We start from the raw sequence: 25,246 nt of genomic DNA, 5'->3' as shown, positions 1-25,246 counted from the left end.
GTGGCTGACCTAGTTTTCAATAATCGTGGCAATTGGATTTATCTGTTCTCACATGCATTGATGTGTCAATTAGTTAGTAAAGACTGATACGACTTCTATAGACTAATATGTTTAACAAAGCTCCCAAAATTGGACAGAAACCATGAAAATGCCCTATGAGAAAATGGCAGGCAGGGCTGACATTGCTGCCTTTGCTAGAGAAAGCTCTCCAACAACTTCCATACCAGGTAAACGACAGGGTGGATTTTTCAGATCTGTCAGAGTGTCAAAAAATTTTTGAAATTATTGAAAAAGAAAACACTTTTAAAATGTAGTTTTATATCCACTGTTGTTAACAAGGAACCATGTCCCTAAGTGAATATTTCCTCTTGAGATATAAGCTAATAGTAATATGAAGACATCACAATTAGTTTCATATTTTAAAATATTATTTCATTTTTATCTCGTATTTTTAAATTTCTCTTATTTCTATAAAATGTTTTGCAGCAGTTATGTGTACATATTTTGAAGAATCAGTAGTATGTGTATTGGGAGGCGTGCTCAAAAATGCTCTGCTGGAGGCACATGCAAGCAGGAAAGCAGGAACTGCTGTTTCCTTGTGAAGCAGCGGAAACTCATAGGGAGGTGGATTAATAGGAGCTGAGGTCAGGGAGAGTTTCACAGAATTTGGATTTGAAGGAGGAAGGTGTATAGAGAAGGTGTATCCAGACGAAAGAAAAAAGTGTCAGCAAAGGCATAAATAAAAGAATGTTAGATCGCAGAGGTGACTGATCTAGAACTAGTACTGAGGATGAATGAAGGCCTAACAGTTCAGTTGGGGACATGCCTGCCTCCTAATAACAGGAAGTCTGCTAGACTTTTACTTCTTCTAGTCTTACCCTCCACTTTTTCCCTCACCTCTGCCTCCCCAGACCTCAGCCATATTCTCTGTAAACAGCCCTGCAGACGTATCTTTCTCTGCAGGCTGACTTTTCCAGGCACCAGTTGGTTATCTCCTCAAATCTCTCTGAACTCTCAGATTTCACAAGTTCAAGAAACTGCTTCGGATTGAAAGAACCTCCTCACCAGTTCCCATCTTCAAATAGCCTATGTCTCTGCATTTCAATCAAGTAGAGGGATCAGTTAGTTGAACAAGTATGTACTAGTTGTTCCAAAACCTACATTTTACATCTGTTTAAAGAACTAAAAGCAATTAATCACTCAACAAATATTTATTAAGCTGCCAACATGTGCCAGGCACTGATAAACGCACTCAGGATACGTCAGTGGAAAAAAAGCACACAATGATCCCTGATGTAGAGAAACAAGGACGTCTAAATTTAAGAAAATAAATAAATTATCCTACAGATAAAACGAAAGGTCAAGCCCACCGGTTAACTGTTGGTCGTCGAGAGAGACTTGTCTGAGCTACCTAGCAGCAGCATCTTTTACTTTATAGGGCAGTATACTTTTCTTTTGGAATCAAGTCAATCTGGGATCAAATATCAGCTCCATCACGTAAGCTAATCCTTAGGCAAGTTTTCTGAAGTCTCTTTTCTCTTCTGCAAAGTAGGCATAAAAATACAAAATTGGGATGTTGCGGTGTCTACGAAATATTTATAACGTCGGCTTCACTGAGAAGCGGTGTGTGCGTGTATATGACATATATAAATAAGTCGAAGTACAAGGATGACTTTAAATGGGAGAGCTGAGGGAAGTAGCCCCACAAAATCATTGCTGTCTCCTCTATGGGAGTTTCTCAACTTTATCAGAATTCATTATTTCTGGAACCTTGCAATTATTTATTTTTACTGGGATGGCTTTTATATGTCCATCCTTACACTTGTTGAAGGCAGCATCTCCTTGTGCTCCATGTCCCCTCAGCACTCAAAATGGTGCCAACCACAAATCGAATTTATTGAATTCACTGAATTCATTGAATTCAGGTCTCATTGAACTTAGGGAAATATCTGTTTAGTTTGTCCCAGCAAGACATTCTGTATGACGAGAGGAGGGAATTTGGGGGCAGTTTCTGCGTTAGCGAGCCTGGGCTATCATAACAAAATGCCAGAGACTCAACCATGGCCTTTCGTCCGTGTGTGTGCAGAGAGCTCTCTTTCTCTTACAAGAACATCAGTCCCATAGCATTAGGGCCCACCCCGTATGATGTCGTTTGACCCGAAATATCTCTTTAAAGGCTCTGGCTCTAAACACAGCCACATGGGGTTATGGCTTCAAAATATGAATCCAGGGTTGGGAGGGGAGAGAACACAATCCAGTTCATCATAGGTTTCTTGCTTCATTTTCGTCTACGAAGGGGAATGTTCATTAAAGAAAGGAATTTGTGGTCCCTGCTCTCATGAAACTGACATCTATCTTTATCTGTCAAGACTTGAACACAGTACCAGAAATGAAGAGAAAGGCAGAAATGATGAGGAGCCCCTGATTCCACCAACTTGCAAGTCGTGCTTTATTATTGAAGCAAAACCTAGTCTATCCTGACTGATAAAGACAACAACTGTCATTTCTGACTGCTTCCCACATTCTTTCAGTCTCCTGAAGGGCACAGTCTCTCCACCAAGGACACTATAATCCCATACACGTGGTTGTGTAAGCATATGCTAAGACATTTTACAACGGAGAATAGACTCTCAAGATCATTTGAAAAACATGTGTTTATACAACTCAGTTGTCTGGATTCAAATTTAAAGTGCTAGAAGGTTCCATGATTTGAGGGCCCAAGTTCTAGCCTAGTTCCCGTGTGCTACTGAGCATTTGAAATGTATGTAGCTACTACAACTAGGAACCAAATTTTTAATTTAATCTAAATGAATTCAACATTAAAATTAGTGTAAAATATCTCAAATATTACTTATATTGATTGCCTGAAAATGGTAACATTTGGATATATTGCACTAAGTAAAATATATTAATAAAAGTATTTAACTTATTTCTTCATACCTTTTTAAACGTGACTACTAGAAAATTCAGACATATATGTGGCTCACATTATACTTCCCTTGAACAGAGCTGGTTTGGAACTTAATCCTCAGGTTGCAATTCTTTATTCAAATCCTGCTTCTATCACATTGGCCCATGTAAAACGATGCTGTCACCTTCCTTCAGTTTCTAGAGGAGTAAGTTTTGCCTCTGTGGCCCTAGAAATGCCCAACTGAGAAGGTATTGAAAGTAGTGTTCCCCTGCTTCAGTGTCCTAAAGAACTCTCCCTAAGAATCCTGTGCCAGGTTCTCTCCCCTGAGGCACCCTCTGGAAGCCCTGTGCCTAGCCTTTCTCCAGCTCTTCCGCCTTGGAGTGCTGCAGGTGGTTTCCTGTTTCCCTGGATGTCCTTTTCTCAGAACTACCCATTTGCATGCTGACTCTAACTCTCTGAGACATCACCAGAATCTCCTGAGACACGCAAATATGAAAGACCCCTGTATTTGTTTATGTTTTAATCCTGGGCTTCTTGTGTAATGTGGAGGAGAGAGTGCCTATCAGTTCAGCATTGGATTTTAGGGAAGGGGAGCATCTATTCTTACCTTCTTAGGAAGAGATTTGACTCAATCTATGTTTTTGACGAGTCTCAGAAAATAGGTTTCTCCTGCATACATTTCCCCTGTTAGAATGGCTGGTTAGAGAGGTAGAGATTTCTCTTGGTCCACCTTGACATTCAGCGACATCATTCCAGCATTTGTCCACAGATTTCTCCTGAAGCTCTTACAGTCTCTTGCTTTTGACAATGAGAGTTTTTAAAGGATCTTGGGTGGTTTAAAGCTGGGTCATTAGAACAAACTTATAGAACCTGCCAGAGCCTGGGGAGGAGCTAGCGTGATGAAGGCTTGCACTCCTTCCATCACCCTTCTTTGTGTCAGATATTTATCTGGCCTGTGGTGCTCGGTTCCCCTTTGGAGCTGCCCCTCTAAATGTCAGATAGCTGACCCAGTGCCACATTCTTCAAAGACAGGTAAAAAGTCTCCCCACATGGCCTACCACCTACCAAAAAGGCCCTCTGAAGCTAGTTATCATTTTCAGAGCCTGCAAAGATCAAACAATTCTGCAGTTGCTCAGACAGCCACAGAGAAACTCCACCCCTCACCCCGCCACCTTACTTCCTGGCCCCAAAACCCAGAGCCTAATTACTTAGCCAATAGATTTAAGCTTGGGGTTTTGACAGATACAGAAAGCCAGGCTGCAAGAAAGTGGCTTCCAGACAAGGGGAGGGGAGGATGCAAGAGAGGTCCTGCAGGTTTACTTTTAATCTGCTGGTTCTTCTGATCTACATGCTGCTTTGCATATATTTTCAGTTTGAGTTCCTTCTCCTTCCAACCCTTGAAGTTAATTAGTCTCAGGGATGAAAGGCAGGAAGCTGTCCACTTTATGAATTAATCAGCAGGGCAAGACCTGAATGCACCTCGCATGGTCTCTGTTTCAAACCAGGGGTCTGGGAATACAAGGCTGACACAGGGCAGAGCTTCAGATCCAAAGAGGCTGCACTGGACTTTGGGCCAAATGAAATGTTGAATGTGAATTAATAAGTGAATGAAATGGGTGAATATTTTTATGTTGAGTGATATCACCATGTTTCTGAACTAAGCTCAAAGCTCTGACTTCATACTACTTAAACCACAAAGCTCGGAGGCTAGAGCTACCCATAAGCTGTGGATTAATGGGCTAGACTGCCTGGGCCTTGATCATTGCATGTAAGTGCAAGTTTCACTCAAATCAAAGGTCCTTTGCTTTTCTGCAGGGGAGTGAAGGAACACAGCTTACTTAACAGTGAGATCTTTATGCATATTTTAAGTGCAGTGCGAGGTGTTAACTGCTGTGTTTTTGCATATATGAGTAGGTAGCCACTCATATGATATGATTTTAGAATCCAGAGCATACCTGGTACTCACACTATTTCCCATTCATGAATCACTGATGCCTGAAATGGCCCACTAAGTAATTTGGATTAAGGGTAAGAATATCCCTGGAAGGGATAATACATGAAAGCTCGTTAATTATCTATAGTAAAGATGATTCGACAGTATCTTCTCTACCATAGTGCAAATGCATTTTATCAAACTCTTTCTAAGAGCTATTTTGAGAGAAGAAAGAAGAGAGGTTTAAGGTGCCCAGGGAAGTTTTGGGTTGGTCAAAAAGTCCGTGATGCTTTTCCCTTAAAATAAAAACATATTTTTCATTTTCATCAATAACTTTATTGATTTGGATATTTCGAATATGTCGGCTATCTCCCACTATTGGCTTTTAGTGGGTAGAGGTCAGGGGTACTGGTAAATATCTCCCAATGCATGAGTCAGCCCCACAGCAAAGAATTATTTGGCCAAAATATCAATAGTACCAAGAAATTTCTCAAACCACTTTTGACATTTTCTCAGTCACAGCACCTTCTCCATAAATTGCACAAATCTTTCATGTTTCAGTTGCATTTTTACTTTTCTTGAAATATAATAAAGCATAATACGCAGAAAAATGTTGCATATTTTCCTCCATCTTCCAATGTTAAAATGGCTGCACAAAAGCTCACCAATTTTGATACGTTTTATTTTAAATGCATGCTGATATGACAGCTGTCACAATACAATCTAACAAAATTGTTTTGAATGAAGTTAAAGACAGCAATGTGGTGATTGCTGGGGGGAGTGGGTATAAGGGGATTAAATGGTAATGACAAAAATATAATAAAGGTTAAAAAAATAAAAATTTGAATAAAGAAGTTAAAGACCACTAAGCACTAGTAGAACCATCATATGGAAAAAGCATAATGGACTTTTATGCCAATCCAATATTTGAGAGAGAGAAAAAGTGGAGGTGCAAATTCCCCCCTCTGCACCGGGGCCCCCTCTGGGTGGATGGGAACTGGAGAGGCTGGAAGAGAGGGGAGTGAGGGAATTGGGCAGGCAGGGATGATCCTCAGCTCTGCTTTCTCTTTCCTGCCCAATTGCCCTTCACTTCAGCTTGCTTGTTGCTGGAGTGGAGAGATTAGACCAGGAAAGGTTTTATCTTTGTCACCTGGAGGGGCCAGAGGTGTGGTTTGTATTTTAACTTCAGCTTCCTTTGCTTCTTGGGTGCAGCTCTTCACAAGCACTAACTTGCTCTGCTTGTGGGAGCTGGGTAGTTTGCTACCTGAGCGCATGTATTTTGGCAGAGAGAGAAAAAAGAAAATGATCCCTTTGAAGCAAAGGTGGGTGAAAGAGAAAGCCACATTAAACAAGCAGCCGACGTTAAATTTGTAAGAAGTTTAAAAATACCCTAGGCCATTTTCTGCTCTTGCACTTTCTTATGTAGTAGTTCGCCCTATTTCCAAGCAGCCCATGCAAAGACACTTCCTTTGACTCTCTTACACGTGATGAGAGCTTCGATAGCAGTTGTCTAAAGGCTCAGGGGCTCTAGAATCTACTGTTAGAAGCTGAAAGACTCTGGCTCCAGCTAGGGAAGATCTGAGTTCAAACAACAAACAACAATTCATCCTGCCCCACCCACCCAACACACACCCCAATTAAACCAACCTAAACCCACACTTGAGGGGTGTGTCCCTGACTGCTTACTCAAAGATAAGTTGATTTCGTTGTTGTTGTGAGAGAATTGTGGAGTGAACTTGTTTATCATGGGGTGGGGGTCCACAGCTCTCAGGAGAGTGTGTGATTTGCCTCTGATAGTTAAGCAAGTTATAGAGCCATGAGCTCTCGGTAGGAAATAAAATCTGTGTCCTATTGGAAAAAGTTTTCAAACTCAGTGCTGAAAATGAAAAAATAGGTGGGAACAGACATCAGTAAAGAGTGAGTTAAATACGATAGGGTGTAACCATAAATGGAAAACTGAAGAGTTGCAAAAGAAAAAATGAGGAAGCTCTCTGGGCACTGGTATGGAACAATCACTAAGAGATATAATTAAGTGATAAAAAGCAAAGTACAAAACAATGTAGATAATCTGCTACTATAAAAATGTCTCCTCCCTTTTGTACACTCACAGGTGATCTAGATCCAGAAGAGAGGAGGTATTCTGTCCTCTCTCCCAGAGCTCCAGAATTCAAGTACCAGGCTCCCTTAGGGACCAATCTGTTGAGTGCTTACTGTGTCCTAGGCACTGCCTCAAACAAATAAAATCTAGATATACCCACCATTACAAAGAATAACACAATAAACGTAGCTATAACAGTCATTGTCCTTCTTAATTCTTCTATAACCCCATCCATTGCTAAACCACCTACCTGGCCCTCAACATACACATACTTAGGATTATTCCTAAAGAAATCACAGATATCATATCATTTCACCCAAAAAGATTTTAGTATAAATTTATAAAATGTAAGGACTAAGTTTTTAAACTTAACCACAATATCAGTTATACCTCTCCAAATTAACAATTCTTTTTTTAGTATATTTTATGGATTATGCTATTATAGTCGTCCCATTTTTTTTCTCCCCTTTATCCTCCTCCGCCATGTACCCCCCTCTCTCCAGCATTCCCCCTGCCTTTAGTTCATGTCCATGGGTCATAAATATAAGTTCTTTGGCTTCTGCATTTCCTATACTATTCTTAACCTCCCCCTGTCTATTTTGTACTTACCAATTATGATTCATATTCCCTGTACCCTTTCTCCTGTTCTCCCCTCTCCCTCTCCCCACTGATAACCCTCCATGTGATCTCCATTTCTGTGATTCTGTTCCTGTTCTGGTTGTTTGCTTAGTTTTTGTTTTTGTTTTTTAGGTTCAGTTGTTGATAGTTGTGAGTTTGTTGCCATTTTACTATTTATAGTTTTGATCTTCTTTTTCTTAGATAAGTTCCTTTAACATTTCATATAAGGGCTTGGTGAGGATGAACTACTTCAACTTGACCTTATCTGAGAAGCACTTGATCTGCCCTTCCATTCTAAACGAAAGCTTTACTGGATAGAGCAATCTTGGATGTAGGTCCTTGCCGTTCATGACTTGGAATACTTCTTTCCAGCCCCTTCTTGCCTGTAAGGTTTCTTTTGAGAAATCATCTGATGGTCTAATGGGAGCTCCTTTGTTAGGTAACCCTCCATTTCTCTTGCTACTTTTAAGATTCTCTCCTTATCTTTAATCTTAGGTGATGTGTCTTGGTGTGCTCCTCCTTGGGTCCAACTTCTTGGGGACTCTCTGAGCTTCCTGGACTTGCACATCTATTTCCTTCACTAGACTGGGAAAGTTTTCCTTCATTATATTTTCAAATAAGTTTTAAATTTCTTGCTCTTCTTTTTCTGGAACCCCCATGATTCAGATGTTGGAATGTTTAAAGTTGTCCCACAGGTTCTTAAGCCTCTCCTCATTTTTTTGAACTCTTGTTTTTTTCATTCTGTCCTGGTTGAATGTTTATTTCTTTCTTCTGTTCCAAATCATTGATTTGAGTCCTGGTTTCCTTCCCTTCCTCTTGGTTCCCTGTACATTTTTCTTTATTTCACTTTGTATAGCCTTCACTTCTTCCTCTATTTTGCATCCATACTCAGTCATTTCTGTGAGCATCCTAATTACCAGGGTTTTGAACTCTGCATCTGAAAGGTTGGCTATCTCCTCATCATTTAGCTCTTTTCTGGAGTTCTGATCTGTTCTTTCATTTGGGACATATTTCTTTGCCTCAGTGCATCTGTTACATTGTAAGGAGCGGTGCCTTAGGTGTTTGCCAGGTCGCTATGTTTTGGCACTGTATGTGGGGGAGGGGTCCGAGAGGGAACAATGCCACTTGTTCTGTTGATCGGCTTTCAGTCACTTCCCCTGCTCCCCACAAGCAAATTGCACCTTTCTTGTGCTAATTCCCAGGTGGGTGGGTTTGTGTACATTCTAGGACCCTGTGCATCCCTCCAGTGATTTTCCTGTGAGACTGGGAGTTTCTCCCACCACTGTACCCCCCACAGGATTTTACAGCTGAGGTTTTGAGTCTATATTTCCCCACCTTGGAACCCTGGGTTGTGTGGTCTGTCTCACTCCCCAGTTGTTCCTCCTAGTTTATCCACACACAAATGTGGACCTCCCAGTCTGCCAGCTGCCACCTTGCTGCACATCCTCTCTGCCCTGGCTTCCCTGTCTCTGTCCCTCCTACTGGTCTGGATGAAAGTTTCTTCTTTAACTCCTTGGTTGTCAGACTTCCATACAGTTTGATTTTCTGGCTGTTCTAGTTGTTTTTGTTTTTAAATTGGTTGTTGTCCTTCTTTTGGTTGTGTGAGGAAGCAAAGAATATCTACTTATGCTTCCATCTTGGCCAGAAACAACAATAATTCTTTAAAGAAAATCATCAAATATCCAGACCATGTTCATTCTCATGGGATGACCAGGAAAACTTGAACACTATGTGAGTTTGCACATAGTTTTTATTTTAGAGTCTATCTGTTTGCATCAGGATCTGAACAGGGTATATTGGCATTTGGTTGATATTGACCTTTCATTTATTTTAATCTACATGGTTAGTTTTTTTGTTGTTATTAAATAAACTGGGTTGTTTGACCTGTGGAGATTCTTACCTGCTGGATTTGTCTGGTTACAGTTTCAGTTTTGTTCAGTCTTGTCCATTCAACTTCCTTTGTGAATTGATGTTCAATCTAGAAGATAAGATTAAGATTCAATCTTTTTTACAAGAATATTTCATAGGTGGTGTTGTGTGCATCTATCAGGAGACAAATGATGTCTAGTTGTCCCTCTTCTAGTGACATTAGCTTATCGATGGTCATTTCAATTAGAAGTGCAGAATAGTGCTATCCCAATTCTGTCATTCTTTCTTGTTAGCCGGAATACTCCTCTAGAGAGGAAAAAAATCTCATTAACAGTTTGGTTACCCTGAAATAGAGTTATCACATGAAAGGAAGGATGACTGCTTAACCTTTTCCCTCTACTTATAATAATTCAGGATAATAAGTTGGTCCTCCAGCATCCTCTAAAGATAACCAATTAGATTTTTTTGTATCTTAATGAATTCATGAGTTTTAACATATCTGATATGTTTTAATTCATTGTGATTTTTACTTTTCTGATGCTCAAATGGCTCCATATCTAGCGAATGGGAAGCTCTTCAAGTTGGCTTCTGAGAATTTTTTTTTAAAGATTTTATCTAATTTTTAGACAGAGGGGAAGGGAGGGAGAGAGAGAGGGAGAGAAACATCAGTGTGGTTGCCTCTTGTGCACCCACTACCAGGAACCTGGCCCACATCCCAGGCATGTGTCCTGACTGGGAATTGAACCGCTGACCTCTTGGTTTGCAGGCCTGAGCTCAATCCACTGAGCCACTCCAGCTAGGGCACTTCTGAGAAATTTTGATACAAGCCAAATAGCCTTTGGTAACTTCCGTTCACTCTGGCATAACTAGATATTCAGGCTCCTCTTGTTCATTGTCTGCCTTCAGACAGACAATGCAATATTCATTTCCCCCCAAAAATCACTGGTTCCTTTTACTGGAAATGTTATTTAGATGCTACAATTTGGACACAAGTGGTGCTCATTGCTAATGGATTGACTTTTATATGGAGAGACCAGAAAAGAAGTATTTTTTAAAAAATAGAACATGGGTTCATACTGATATTTATAATTCAACTTTAGGAATACATGGTTTTGCTTATGTGAGTTTTTAAAATATATTTTATTTATTATGCTATTACAGTTGTCCCATTTTTTCCTCCTTTGCCCTCCTCCCCCCCAGGTACCCATCTTGCCTCCAGCAGTTCCTCCCCCTTAGTTCATGTCCATGGGTCCTGCATATAAGTTCTTTGGCTCCTCCATTTCCTATACTATTTTTACCATCCCCATGGCTATTCTGTAGCTACCTATTTGTACCTCTTAATCCCCTCACCTTTTCACCCATTCCCCCACACCCTCCTCCCATCTGGCAACCATCAAAATGTTATGTGTATCCGTATCTGTCTCTGTTCTTCTTGTTTGTTTAGTTTGTTTTTCAGATTTAATTATTGATAGATATGTATTTATTGCTACTTTATTGTTCATAGTTTTGATTTTCTTCTCTTTCTTAAATAAGTCCTCTTAAAATTTCATGTAATAATGGCTTAGTGATGATGAACTCCTTTAACTCTATCTTGTCTAGGAAGCAGTTTACCTGCCCTTCCATTCTAAATGATAGCTTTGCTGGGTAAAGCAATCTAGGTTGTCTTGCTTTTCATCACTTTGACTACTTCTTACCAGTCCCTTCTTGCCTGCAAAATTTCTTTTGAGAAATCAGCTGACAGTTTTCTGGGAACTCCTTTGCAGTTACCATATTTTGTCATGTATAATGTGCACACACAATTTGGGCCCAAACTTTCAGGAAAAAATCTTTTGTTTTAATTTTTCAATTAAATTTTTATTTATTTATATTTAGATACTTGTATTTTGTGTTAGAAAGGAATTTTAGCATTTATTTTTGAACATATTATGGTACAAGAAATTTTATGTAACAAATAATTATAAAACACAAGAACAGATACAAGGTCTTTCAGGTAATACCCATGTATAATGCACATCCTTATTTTTCCCTCAAAAATTTGGGCAAAAAAGTGTGCATTATACACAGAAAATATAATAACTCTCTGCTTTTCTCTTGCAGCATGTAAGGTTCTCTCTTTATCTTTAACCTTTGGCATTTTAATTATGGTGTGTCTTGGTGTGATCCTCTTTGTGTCCAACTTGTTTGGGACTCTCTGTGTTTCCTGGACTCATATGTCTATTTCCCTCACTAAATTAGGGAAGATTTGCTTCATTATTTTTTCAAATACGTTTTCAATTTCTTGTTCTTCCTCTTCATCTGGCATCCGTATGACTTGGACGTTAGTATGTTTGGAGATGTCCCAGAGGCACCTTATACTATCCTCATTTTTGAAATTCTTTTTTCTTCTGGCTGTTCTGGTTGAATGCTTATTTCTTCCTTGTATTCCAAATGCTTGACTTGAACCCCGGCTTCATCCCCTTCACTGTCGGTTCCCTATAGATTTTTCCTTATTTTACTTAGTGTAGACTTCATTTCTTCCTGGGTCTTTTTTATTTTGTTGCCATACTCATTGAGTTCTTTGAGCATCCTGATCACCAGTGTTTTGAACTCTGCATCTGATAGGTTGCTTATCTCTGTTTTGGTTAGTTCTTTTTCTGGGGTTCTGTTCTGTTCTTTCATTTGGGCCATATTTCTTTGTCTGCTCAATTTGGTAGCCTCTCTGTGTTTGTTTCAGTGTATTAGGTGGAGCTGCTTTGACTCCTTGTCTTAGTAGTGTGGCCTAATGTAGAAAAGGTAGCTGTCAATTGTGTGGGGCAGAGCCTTAGGTAATCTCCAGGGTGAGCTACCTGCTTCATTGCTTCGTGGCTCTGTACTGGGGATGGCTCAAGGAGGGGACAGGGCCATTGCCTGGCATTTAGTGGTTTCCTCAGCATTTGCCCAGTACGACTGGCACTCTTCCTGCTGTTTACCTGGTGCTGAATCCCAGAGGGGCTGGGTCTGCATACATTTTAAGTCTGTGCGGGCCCTTTAAGTGGAGTCTCCTCAAAATCCCACAATATCTTCTGCTTCTCCAACCCCCACTGGTTTTTACAGCTAGAAGTGATAGGTATTTATCTTCCTGGTGCTGGAACCCGGGGCTGTGCAGTCTGGCCTGGGGCTGGGATTGCTCGCTCCTGAGGTATCCCTCCCAATTTTTATCCAGCTCACGCGACCATGGGACTGCCCATTCCTCCACTGCCACCTCTCTGTGCCATACCAGTCTCAGGACCTCTCTGTTAATCTCCACATCTGCACCCCTCCTACTTATCCGGATGAATGTGGCTTCTTTAAGTCCTTGGTTGTTGGACTTCATCTAGCTCAAATTTTTGATGGTCCTGGGTGTTATTTGTTTTGAGGTCTAGTTGTAATTCTTTCTGTAGTTGCTCAACGAGGTGAAGTATGTTTACCTACTCATCCATCTGGACCAGAAGTCTTTTACTTATGTGATTTTTGCACTTTTTTTTATCTTACATGGAAAAAAATCTTAGGTTCTAATCCCTTTAACATAATGATTTATTTGCTTTACACTATTTATATATATATATATATAAATATATATAAATTTGTTGTTTTCTGTTTTCAGTTTTTTATCTTCATAGTTTACCACACTAGGGCTATATAGTCATGTAACTGTTTTAAATCACTTGGTTTTATTTTTATGAATTACTTCTTTAATTTTCATTTAATGTTTTAATAATTATATAAGACATTTACACTGTACCACTGTTAAATCTACAAAACAAAGTACACGCAGAAAAGTCCAACTTCTATCTTTATCCCTTTACCTTTCTTCTACTTATTCCTTTAAGTAATTATTTCACTTATTTATAATTTCTTAAATATTAGCAATTATACATAGAGACACTCATCCCCCTTCCTTAGACAAACCTACATATACATTTCTATCATAATTGTTTTCACTAAATGTCTTACTGAGCTGATCACTCCATGGCACTATGCAGAGATAGCCCTCTTCCTGTTTATAGCTGCATAGTATTCCACTGGGAGGATGTTCCACAGTTTATTTAAATCATTTCCAATCTTCTCCTATTATAATAGCAAAAAAACAATACAATGAACAGTTCTGCAATGTATAATCATGTATAAGTTGGGTTTTTTGGGGCACTTTCCCACATGGATTCCTAGAGGCTGAATTACTAGGTCAAAGGGTAGATGCATATATAATATTACTAGATATGTCAAATTCCCAGCCATCAGGTTTGTAACATTTTTCATTCCTACTAGCAATGTATGTGCCTATTTCTCCACGGCCTCAGCAACAAATACGTCATCAATCTTCTAGATATTTGTTAATCGATAGGTGAAAAATTGTATCTCAGTGAAGCTTTCATATGAATTTGTGTTATTATAAGATTGAGCATCTTCTCATATGCTTAAGGGCCATTTTCCTAATTTTTTCTATGAACTATCTACACATATTTCCAGCCCACTTTTTCATAGGTGCGTTGGTCTTGGTTTTCTGTGTTTTTAGAAGCTCTTTTATATTATTCTATGAGCTCTTTGCGATTGATGTAAGTTGCAAATATTTCTTTTCAGTTTTAATAACCTTTTTAAACCTATATTTTGATATCTGGAGATAAAAGCTCTACAGCCTAAAAGAGTTAAAGAAGCTCCCCACAAAAGGCTACACGTTTTACTGATAACAAAGTATAGATGTACCAAGTAGTTATTATAAGAGGTAAAACTCTAAACCGTGGTTCTCCATGTCAAGTTCTGGATAGCAACACATTTAGAGTCAGAGTATCAGGCTTCAGACTTGCCTGAGTTATTCCCCCTGAAGTATTCCCCCTCAATGCTTCGTATCTTTGGTTTCTATTTCTGTAAAACACCTAGCAGAACACCTGTTTCCATTTCTATCAAGTCCGTTTACTCAACAAACATTTCTAGATATGTTTTATTTGGAGTGTAGTGGTTAGGCGAAGTCTCTCTGAGAAGGTGACATTTAAACTGAGACCTAAAAGGAGGGGCCAGGCATTGCGAAGTTCTATGGAACAGATTTCTGGACAAAGGGATCATTAGCTGCTAAGTCGCTCAGAGAGAAAAAGCTTGAAATGTGTGAGTGAGGGCAGGAACAGGAGCACAGGTGGAGCACCATGAATGAAGGGGCAAGTGCAGTGGGTGGGTTTAGCAGCTGGGGCCAGACTGCAGAGGCCCTTCCAGGGCGGGGTTAGGAATGTGGGTTTTAACTGGCTTCTACTCTTGCCTCTGGATGAGTTCAGTTTTCTCTTTTTGTTTGTTTGTTTGTTTCCCCTATGAGCTCACTATTTTTGCTTTTTCCTCCTCACCTTTTCCAACGTTAGCACTCTCTCTCCTACCATCTACTGCCCATTCTCTACTGGAGCCTCTGAGATCGGAGCACTGCTCTCTTTACCCTGGGACCACACAGCTCTTCTTCCTGGAGGAGAAAAGCAGGGTGAATGTTACCTGTTAGCATGTACAAGCACTTCATCTAGCACAGTTACACAAGAGACCATTTGTTTTCTGCACAGATGGGAAGAACATGTTCACACATGCTAATGCACATACCTGGTCTTTGCCCAATACAAATCAATTATAATCTCATACATTTGCAAGTGGCTTCTCATGCAAAGACTATCCAGGTACTTTATAAGTTTCTGGTGGGAGTGTTATTTATCTTTTGCACTTTCTGTAAATTTTCAGAACATTATCACATACTCAATAAACATCAGTGGCTACTTTTTTATTAATTAACTTTCCTTGCAGTTTAGCTATTAAAAGTCCTGTTTTAGCAGGCAATAACAACAGTTAGTAAAGCCAAACTATGCAAAACAAACATGCCCCACGTGTTATCACCCATCAGTCCCTCTTCCCTCCTGCCCCCTACTGCTAATAATAAATGAGCCTGTCTCTATGTTTTCCTAACAGAATCTGGAAAGGGCAATGAAGAGCTAAATAAGTAATTCTAAAACAAATTATACAGCCTGCAGAAGTACAAGAGACCTAGGACAGGATTTCAGATGCTGACTGTTTTTTAATAGGATGCTTGTTTAATTTGGGATATCAAATATGTATTCTGCTTGAGAAATGTGTTCCCTAATCACATTTTATCTTTGGCTACAAATGATATTTCTCTTCTTCTTGATGACTACATCTAACTTAGTAATTTAATTTTCATTTCAGCAGACACTTATTCTCACACACAGTGGAAGTATTTAAAAAGCACCCTAAAATATAGATGTCTTATTTAGATACAATTAATATTTAATGAGTGCCTACTAGATCCCTGGTACTTTCACAAACACTATTAAACTTTCTCCTAGAGTAACTTTGTATTTTTCAGTAAACTTTTATTAAGCATTTATAGGTGCCAACACCATACCAAATGTTGGGGATATGTATCAGTCAGATGGACTTGCATATGTTGTGGTAACAAACAACCCCACATCATAGTGATTTAAAACAAAGTTTATTTTGTACTCACCCTGTGGGTTGTGTACCATGGCTTGGCTGGGGATCTGTTCACCATCTTCATCACCCTCACTCTGTGTTCTAGGTTGACAGAGCAGTCACTAGCTGCACATTGTTAGTCAGCCAAGGGAACAGCCAGAGTCTGCAGAGTCTCCCACTGGCAATTAACTTCTCTGGTACAGGACTGACACAAATCTCAATCACACACTACTCATGGGCAGAACTAGTTATGTGACTTCAAGGGTCAGGAAGTACCATCCTACCACAGGCCCAGAAGCAGAGAGCTAGAAGTAGTTGGTGACCAGCAAAGAATAGCCGATTCAAATGACATGGTTCTTGCCTCTGCTGGAGCAATCAATCCAACTGGGGAGGCAGACCCTTAAACAGAAATTTTCAAATACTGCATGCTAAGGTGCCCAAATTGAATCCTGCAAAGGTGGCTATGGGAACACAGAGGGAGTGTGGCAAATCCAAGATGGGAGGTATGGAAGGTGGCAGAGGCTACCTAGTGAAGGCAACTGTTAAGTGAGTAGTGAGTGAAACATAGGTAGGTTCTAGCAAGTGAAGGGGCCAGGGGAGGAGGCAGCTATAGCCAAGGCAGAGTCAAGAGAGCTCAGTGTGTGTAGAACAAAAAGCAGGGTGTTGGTGCAGTGTTGCTGGGGGTGCAGTGCTAGACAAGGAGAGATGAGACTGTAGATGCAGGCAGAAGCCAGGTCATGTGGAGAGCTTGAGCCTTAGCCCAGGAGACAGGGAGCTATTGAAGGATTTCATTGTCATCGTGTCATCTCTTGGGATATACAGTCCAGTGTTTCGCTCTTAAATTCTTTGAAAAAAAAAGAGTAAGAAAGTACTTAGAGAAATATTATAAAATCAACCCAAATTAGATCAAAACTAAGAGATGGAAAGTTATCATAAAGAGAGAATGCCTTTTGCCATGACTGCTGGCTCAGTTAGTTGGAGCATCATCCCATATACCAAAAGGTTGTGGGTTTGATCCCCATCAGGGCACAGACCTAGAGTGCAGCTTTGATCTCTGGTTGGGGTGCATATGGAAGACAACCAGTAGATGTTTCTCTTTCACATTGAGGTTTCTCTCTCTGTCACCCTACTTTCTCTCTCTCTAAAACCACTAAACGTATCCTCAGATGAGAATTTTTTAAAAAGAAAGAATGCCTCTCAAGCCTTAGCTAACTGGACCCTGTATTAACCCATGTAAAGATATGTGGGAGTAGAGGGGATGGGGAGGTGTCGTTCAGTCTTGAAAGCCTAAAGGTGATATCCACAGAGTCGAACATGGACACTGCTCATCCAGCTCTGCTGGAGGCAAGAACAAATTCTCAAATGGACTTTGAGAATCTCCAATCCCAATGCCGAGATCAATCCAGTTATGAAACAGCTGCCTCAGGTGTTGTCAGAGCCTGATGCTATTAAACAAAATCATTGTTTAAACAATGGTGTTTAGTCTAAGTCAGTGCTTACTAAGCAAACGTCTCCTGAGGATTTCTCTTCCAACATTATATAAGCCTGTCAAGTTTTCCACCAAGCAGGAATACTTATGTCCCTGCTACAGTTTCCTCATTGTAAATAGATTTTCTGACAAAACTAAATTTTGAGCCTGAAAGACCTAGGTTCGTGGTAGAATCACCAAGATGATGTCACTCTGTAAAACATAGTGAGAAGCCCATTCCCTTCCTGATCAACAGACACACTACATTACCCAGTGGGTATGGGGTCTAACTCATCTATGAATGTATTTTTGTTTAATTTTTTAAATATAAAATATTTCAAATATACAAAAGTACAAACATTATATAGCAGCTACCCACCTATCACCAGACTTTATCATTTCAATTCTTTTCTATATTAGTTCATTCATTTTTAGTTGCTATATTACATTGGTTCTCAGCCCTGACTGCACATTAAAATCTCTTGGAAAACTTAATATAAATTAATTAATTGATTAAAATTTAAATTAAAAAAAACCAACTATACCTGCAATCTACCTGAAGTCAAATCAATCTAGTGGTCAACTTTAGTAAATGCTACAATTTCCCTTAAAATTAGTGTATATTTTCTAATTTGTGGATACAGGCTTTTATAAGCATTTATTAGATCTACTACACTAATTGTATTAGTCAAAATTCCTTTGTCCTTATCTGTTTTTTTATCTTCCTGATCTATCAATTTCTAAGCAATGTATGTGATAAAATGTCCTACTGTGGTTGCTGATTTAGCAGTGTCTGCTTGGAGTTCTTCAGTTTGGGTTTTATATACTTTCATACTGTGTCAGAATATCTTCTTGAAACATTGTTGCTTTTTATTGCTTCTTATTCTAATAATCTTCACTTATAATGTTTTTGTTTTAAAGTCTGTCTTGATATTAAGGTGGCTTTCCCAGCTTTTGTTGTGCTGCTCTTTTGATGGCGTCTCTTCACCAGCATTTTATCTCCAGCTTTTTGTGACATTATACTTTACTTAGGCATTTTGAAACAATCACATATCTAGATTATAAGGTTATAAGTTTTTTAAAATGTACTCTGAGCCTCTATATTTGAACTGGGAAATTTAGCCCATTTACATTTGTCCTTATTGCAGACATATTTAGCTGGATCTATTTCTATAATTTTATTTTGTGCTTTCTTTTTATCCTTCTTTTTCACTGATTTTTTTTCTTAAATTCCACTGGATTCATCATGTTTTCTATTTCTTCTATTGTTCTCTTCTGATCTTGAAGTTATATATTTTATTTCTTTTTTTCTTTTTAAATATATTTATTGATTATGCTATTACAGTTGTCCCATTTCCCCCCCTTCACTCCACTCCATCCTGCCCACCCCCTCCCTCCCACATTCCCCCCCTATAGTTCATGTCCATGGGTCATACTTATAAGTTCTTTGGCTTCTACATTTCCTACACTATTCTTACCCTCCCCCTGTCTATTTTCCACCTATCATCTATGCTACTTATTCTCTGTACCTTTCCCCCCCTCCCCCTCCCACTCCCCTATTGACAACCCTCATGTGATCTCCATCTCTATGGTTCTGTTCCTGTTCTAGTTGTTTGCCTAGTTTGCTCTCGTTTTTGTTTTAGGTGTGGTCGTTAATAACTGTGAGTTTGCTGTCACTTTTACTGTTCCTATTTTTGATCTCCTTTTTCTTAGGTAACTCCCTTTAACATTTCATATAATAAGGGCTTGGTGATGATGAACTCCTTTAACTTGACCTTATCTGAGAAGCACTTTATCTGTCCTTCCATTGTAAATGAAAGCTTTGCTGGATACAGTAATCTTGGATGTAGGTCCTTGTGTTTAATCTTGGGTAATGTAATGATGATGTGCCTTGGTGTGTTTCTCCTTGGGTCCAGCTTCTTTGGGACTCTCTGAGCTTCCTGGACTTCCTGGAAGTCTATTTCCTTTGCCAGATGAGGGAAGTTCTCCTTCATTATTTGTTCAAATAAGTTTTCAATTTTTTGTTCTTCCTCTTCTCCTTCTGGCACCCCTAGAATTCGGATGTTGGAACGTTTCAAGGTGTCCTGGAGGTTCCTAAGCCTCTCCTCATTTTTCCAAGTTCTTGTTTCTTCATTCTTTTCTGGTTGGATGTTTCTTTCTTCCTTCTGACCCACACCATTGATTTGAGTCCCAGTTTCCTTCCTGTCACTATTGGTTCCCTGTACATTTTCCTTTGTTTCTCTTAGCATAGGCTTCATTTTTTCATCTGGTTTTCGAACAGATTCAACCAATTCTGTGAGCATCTTGATAACCAGTGTTTTGAACTGTGCATCCGATAGGTTGGCTATCTCTTCCTCACTTAGTTGTATTTTTTCTGGAGCTTTGAAGTGTTCTGTCATTTGGGCCATTTTTTTTTTTTTTTTTTTGTCTTGGCGCGTCTGTTACTTCAAGGGGCAGAGCCTTAGGTGTTCACTGGGGTGGGGTAACGCTGGTTGCTGTGCTGTGACGCTGTATGTGGGGGAGGGGCCGAGTGGGAGCAATGGCGCCTGCCTCACTGTCCTCCGGATTTCAATCTTTCACTCTGCTACCCACAATCAAACTGGGCCCCTCTGGTGCTGGTTCCCGAGTGGGTGGGCCGGTGCACACTCTAGACCCTTGTGGGTCTCTCCAACAACCTCTCCTGTGAGGCTGGGAGTCTCTCCTGCTGCTGCCCCAACCCCCATGGGTGTTTTCAATCAGAGGTTTGAGGCTTTATTCCCGCCCCCCCCCCCCCCCCCCCCGCCCCGTGCTGGAGCCCTGGGTTGTGTGGTCTGCTTCACTCCCCGCCATTCGTCCCAGTTTATCTGTGCGCAAATGTGGTGCCGCGGGGTGCTACTGGCCGCTCTGCCTGCTCCATTCTCCGCCACTCTTGAGTCCGACCCTCTGGGTTTATCTGTGCAAATGTGGGGCCGCAGTGTCTGCTAGTGCTCGGACTGCCTGTGCCATTTGTCCCACACTCCACCAGTCTCAGTCCCACCACAGCCACGTGAGTCCTCTCCACCCCGGTGCCCATCTCCACCCCTCCTACCGGTCTGGATGAATGTTTATTTTCTATTTCCTTGGTGTTGGTCCCCCTTGCCGTTCAATTCTCTGTCAGTTATGGTTGTGCGAGGAGGCGCAGTGTGTCTACCTATGCCGCCATCTTGGTTCTCCCTATATATTTTATTTCTATATTTTGAGGATTACCCTTAAAATTCTGCATACATAGTTAATAAAAAAAATCTAAATTTAACCAATATTTCTAACTTTCTCATATAATAGAACACTAGAACTTTTTAAATTTAGTAAGTTCTCTACAATCTTACATAGTATTTTCTTCTACTTTAATTCCACTTTGAAATTACATCTGCACGAACAGTGATCATTTTGTTGGTGCTGTTATTGTTTGTATTGTTGCTTATCAACTTATCATTTATTATGAATTTTGAATCCCTAAACCATGTAGGCAACATAAATTTGGATACCAAGTCCATGCAAGGCATAGTTCTGTTGGTGTCATAGTCTTAGGTTGGACTTTTTCCCCCCACCGAGAGCCATATAGAGATAGAGAACCTTCCTTTTTGAGTGCTTGGGCACTGTGTAGACTTTTTTCTCTTATCTCCTTTCACTGAGAGTGTGACCTCAGACTCTGAATGTCTTGGCTTTTGCAAACACCTTAGATTCACCCACCACATCATGCAAATTCTAGCTCTTGATTTCACACACTGTGGTTCTTAAAGCCCAAGGCCCTGGGGGCCGGAGCTCAAATCCCCACCCCAAGGACAGCCAGTTTCAGTTTGCAAGCTCACCGACCTGGCTTTCAGTTCCCTCTTCATTCGTGGGATCTAGGGAGTTCCCTATTTTTCTTGTAGGCTCATCTTTGAATTTCAAAGAATTTTAAAACATTTTACTTAGATTTTCTCAGAATTTATAGTGGGAGAGTTTTAGTTTCTCCTAGTTCTTTTTTTTTTTTTTTTGCCAGAAGCCATTAATTTTCTATGTAGTTGTGTGTATGTTTATATTTATATATACATAATGTATTTGCATGTGTTTTCTATGTACTTTTATATATTTTCTATGAATTCAATATTTATACATATATGTATATATGTACTTAGATATAAAAAATATATAAAATGACAAGTATATGACATATATACACAACTACAATTGCACATAAACTCCCAAAATTGTATATGATCAAATTTCTGTAAGAAATTCTTTATTATGACTTAATAATATAGAATTTCTCATAGTGGTTTCTGCTTCTCTGACTCAGCTAATACAAAATTTTTTACTAGGAATGGTTGGTTGGTTGCTTGTAAATGTGCTATAGGACTTGGAGAAAGGAAATGATGAAATCAGGGCTTTAAATTCCCAGCTCAAGATCTGCATTAGGGGCTTAAAATATATGACTTTCTCATAGTAACCTTTATCTCCTACAGCCTTAGCGCCAAGATTTCCGAAACCACACTCAATGTCTACTCTTATAGGTGGCTAAATTACAATGCAAACTGACTTCCCTGCCTTACAGAGTCCCCCATGTTAGAGTAAGAGTATTACCTGGCAGAGTGGGAACCTGAGTATTAGAATGGGGATTTATAGCCAAATTCCAATGAACTGGGCAACTTGAACCACTAAACTCTACTAAACCTCTTTTGCCAAATAGAAGCAGTCCTTCCTCCCTTGTTTAAGGAGGTTAGTCTCCTTTTGCCTGAAGAACCTGTAATTACCTCCCCTGAAATATTTTGCCTCGCAAGAAATTGCTGATCTTTTTTTGAACATAGTCCTCCTATCTTTACTGCTTCTATAACCAGACTCAAGTCCCAGCAGACCCGAGAGGGGAAGCTACAAAGTGTGACTTATAAGGAGATACAGTAAAAACTAAAGGAATTAAATGACTTTATCAATCTATATCAAAATAAATCTAAATAACAACCAATTCTCAGACTTGAGCTCGTTTATATACCCAGAATGCCTTGAATGAAGAAAGGTCCCCTACACACAAAAAAATTTTATATTGTATATCTTCCTTCTAACTGTTCCCAAAGGCACCTATGGCCATTATCAAGGTGACTATGCATTGGGCAAGAAAAAAATAACAAGACTTTTCAGGGATTATTGGACATTCACTAATTCCCAGAGATCTAAAGCATCACTGCACTAGTCAGAGTAGAATTTTGTGACAATTGGGTGATGAATGAAGTTTTGGCTCAAATCTGTCTCCTAATAGTCACAGTGGGTACCATAATGACCAAAAAAATCATCATTGTATGCCACTGATATTTTGTAGTTGTTCATTATGCAACATTACTGTGGCAACAGATAACTGATGTAATTGATTTTTTAAAATTTAGGGGAGGTTAAATTCAAAGAGCCTGATTTTTACATGTGATAACTGGTATTGGGTCTATTTACAGATAGTAAGACTGAAGGATAAGGGAAAGACAATTTACTTGTCCAAGGTCACAAAGGATAATATTAGAACTTGTCCAGTTGTTATTCTCTGTTGTGATGACATGTAAAAGCAAGGTGTAATTACATTGCAAAGAGGTTTTCATGCCCCATTTAACTAATAGACATCTGCAAAGTAGGTGGTAGGAAATTAAAATGATGTTCTAACTTTCTTTACATTCTATTATCTTTTAGCAATCATTGTTAATTGTTGCCTATTGCTCTCTCTACTTCTATGCCTAATATCTCACAAAATACTACTGATTTATAGCAAAAGGAAAATGGTAGTCACCTTTACCTTTAGGATGAAGTAGTGGGGTCCAAGCTCAGCTGCATGCACAAGAAGCAAGGGGACAGCAACAAGGTGTGATACTCAATAGCACAAGAAAATCAACTTGTCCTAACTGAACACCCCCACAGGATTCCCCAAGTAGTTCCTTTCATCATCCTTTGGGTTCTTATATTAAAAGGTGCTGATAAAATTAAAATGTTCCTTGAGAAGCATAACATAAAATTCAAGTGTGAAAGATTTTTTGTTAGTAGAGGAGGTTGAGAGGAAGGGAAATGGTGTGGAGGAGAAAGGCCAAGTGTAGTGTGGTCGACAGAAGAGAAGCCCAAGTAGGTATGCAAACCCTCTGCCCAGAGTCAGGGTGATCTCAAGAAGTGACTAGGGAGAGATAATGGAAGTTGGAAGCTGGTTTATCTACTTCTTTTTTTGAAGGAGGCAAGTGGCTCCTTTCTGGAAGTAAGAGTAGGATATGGTCAATCTGAAGGGGTCGAGAACAAAAGTGATAAAACGTTAAAAATAATTCATAAATTGGGGATTAGAAGAACTGGAGTTGGGCTCCAACTTGACCACAAATTAGCTGCATGACCTTTGACAGTCACTTCACCTCTTTAGCTTCACTCCTAATCCTCCAAGTGACAATCCTCAGACCTCTCCTGCATTCTCATTGTGAGTGTTCCCTGGTAGAGCCTCTGGATCTAGACAAGAAACACAACAGAATGGTTTTTTTTAATCCCAGCAAGTCCCAGTGTCTAACTGCAGTTTGGGAGTAGGAGTGTCATGCGTGGCTGTCAGAACAACCACATCTAGCACTAACAGACCCCAATTCCTTATCACTGAGGCTAGTGTGCACATGACTTGTGAGTCTTTGCCATCGCTGGCATTGGCAGCCCTTGTTGACTTAACGGCACTGTTTCCAGAGAAGATAACTGCAAAGCCCTCTTTGTTGTGCCATTCAGGGTAGCAGGTGGTTGTGGTTTCAGAATGGGTCTTTGTATTCAACCTCTTGCTTACTCAAACTTCTCTTCAAATCATATCAGTCTCCTGGATAGAGATCCCCTGAATCTCACCATCAGTTGTAAGACCTGCCACTTCACACCACCCCAAAAATATTGTTCCTGATTTCCTTGATCTCAGGCTTTAGAGTTCAATTACCAGAGGCCCACAGCTGCACCCTTTAGCCGCTGTGCAGTTTTCAAAGGTCTTTGTAAATTCTTTGCAAATGCTCATTAATTCTCTCAACAGACCAGTAAGGAAATTTCTATAGAAAACAGTTTTTTCCCATAACACAATTGACATACAGAACCCAAGAACTGACCTTTGGTATATCACAGCTTGGCCTGAGACTAGATCATAAGACACCAAAGCGACACACTACTCTCTCTTGTGGCTCTGAGGCTCTCACATTTGCAGATCCCTGATCCATAACAAATTTCCCTGGCTCTGTTTTCGCAGCTAAGAATATAAAGCCTGTAATGCTGTCAGACAGATGTGGACTAAGCCGGTCTCATTCTATGATCATTTCATACTAACAAGTATTTCTTAGTTTAGCATACTCCCACTTACGAGAAAGATACACCTCTTTGCCCCACCGTGGTAATGGCAATGATCATCACAATTAGTCTACGGCATCTCTCATGCTTCGGCAACAAGAGAAGACTCCTCTCAGCTAATATGTTAACAGGTAGAAAGTATCAGATGGCTCCATATCTTACTAGCACTGTTTGTGACTTCAGGGTGAGAATGAAAGTCTTCCAAACTGTCCTACTTGGAATATCCATCTTAACTCATCGTGTTTCTGGTAGAAACTGAAATGGTTTCTCAGGAAGCCTTTGGCTCTACTCCAGTGAAATTTCCCTTGGGCAACCCCTGACCTTTATCTGAGAGTTCATTTATTAAAGAAACCCCCAGCAAACCAACACTCCCTGACTTTGGTGGAAATGCCTGGAGTGGGTCAATGAAAAGAAGGGAAATTACTTAGTTCTATGCAAAGAATATGTTCTCTTGAATTAGAGTATAGCCTTGCACACCACTTTAGGCTCAAATGTATCCTACCAGGTATTTGGGTAGTAGATTTGTCTAAGTTCCTATGGATTAACTTGCATTTCCCTCACAGATCCAGGAGGAGTGAATAATGAGATCTG

This window comes from Desmodus rotundus, chromosome 7 (genome assembly GCF_022682495.2).
Source record: "Desmodus rotundus isolate HL8 chromosome 7, HLdesRot8A.1, whole genome shotgun sequence".
NCBI classification, from domain to species: Eukaryota; Metazoa; Chordata; class Mammalia; order Chiroptera; family Phyllostomidae; genus Desmodus; species Desmodus rotundus.
Note: the sequence above shows the minus strand (reverse complement) of the source record.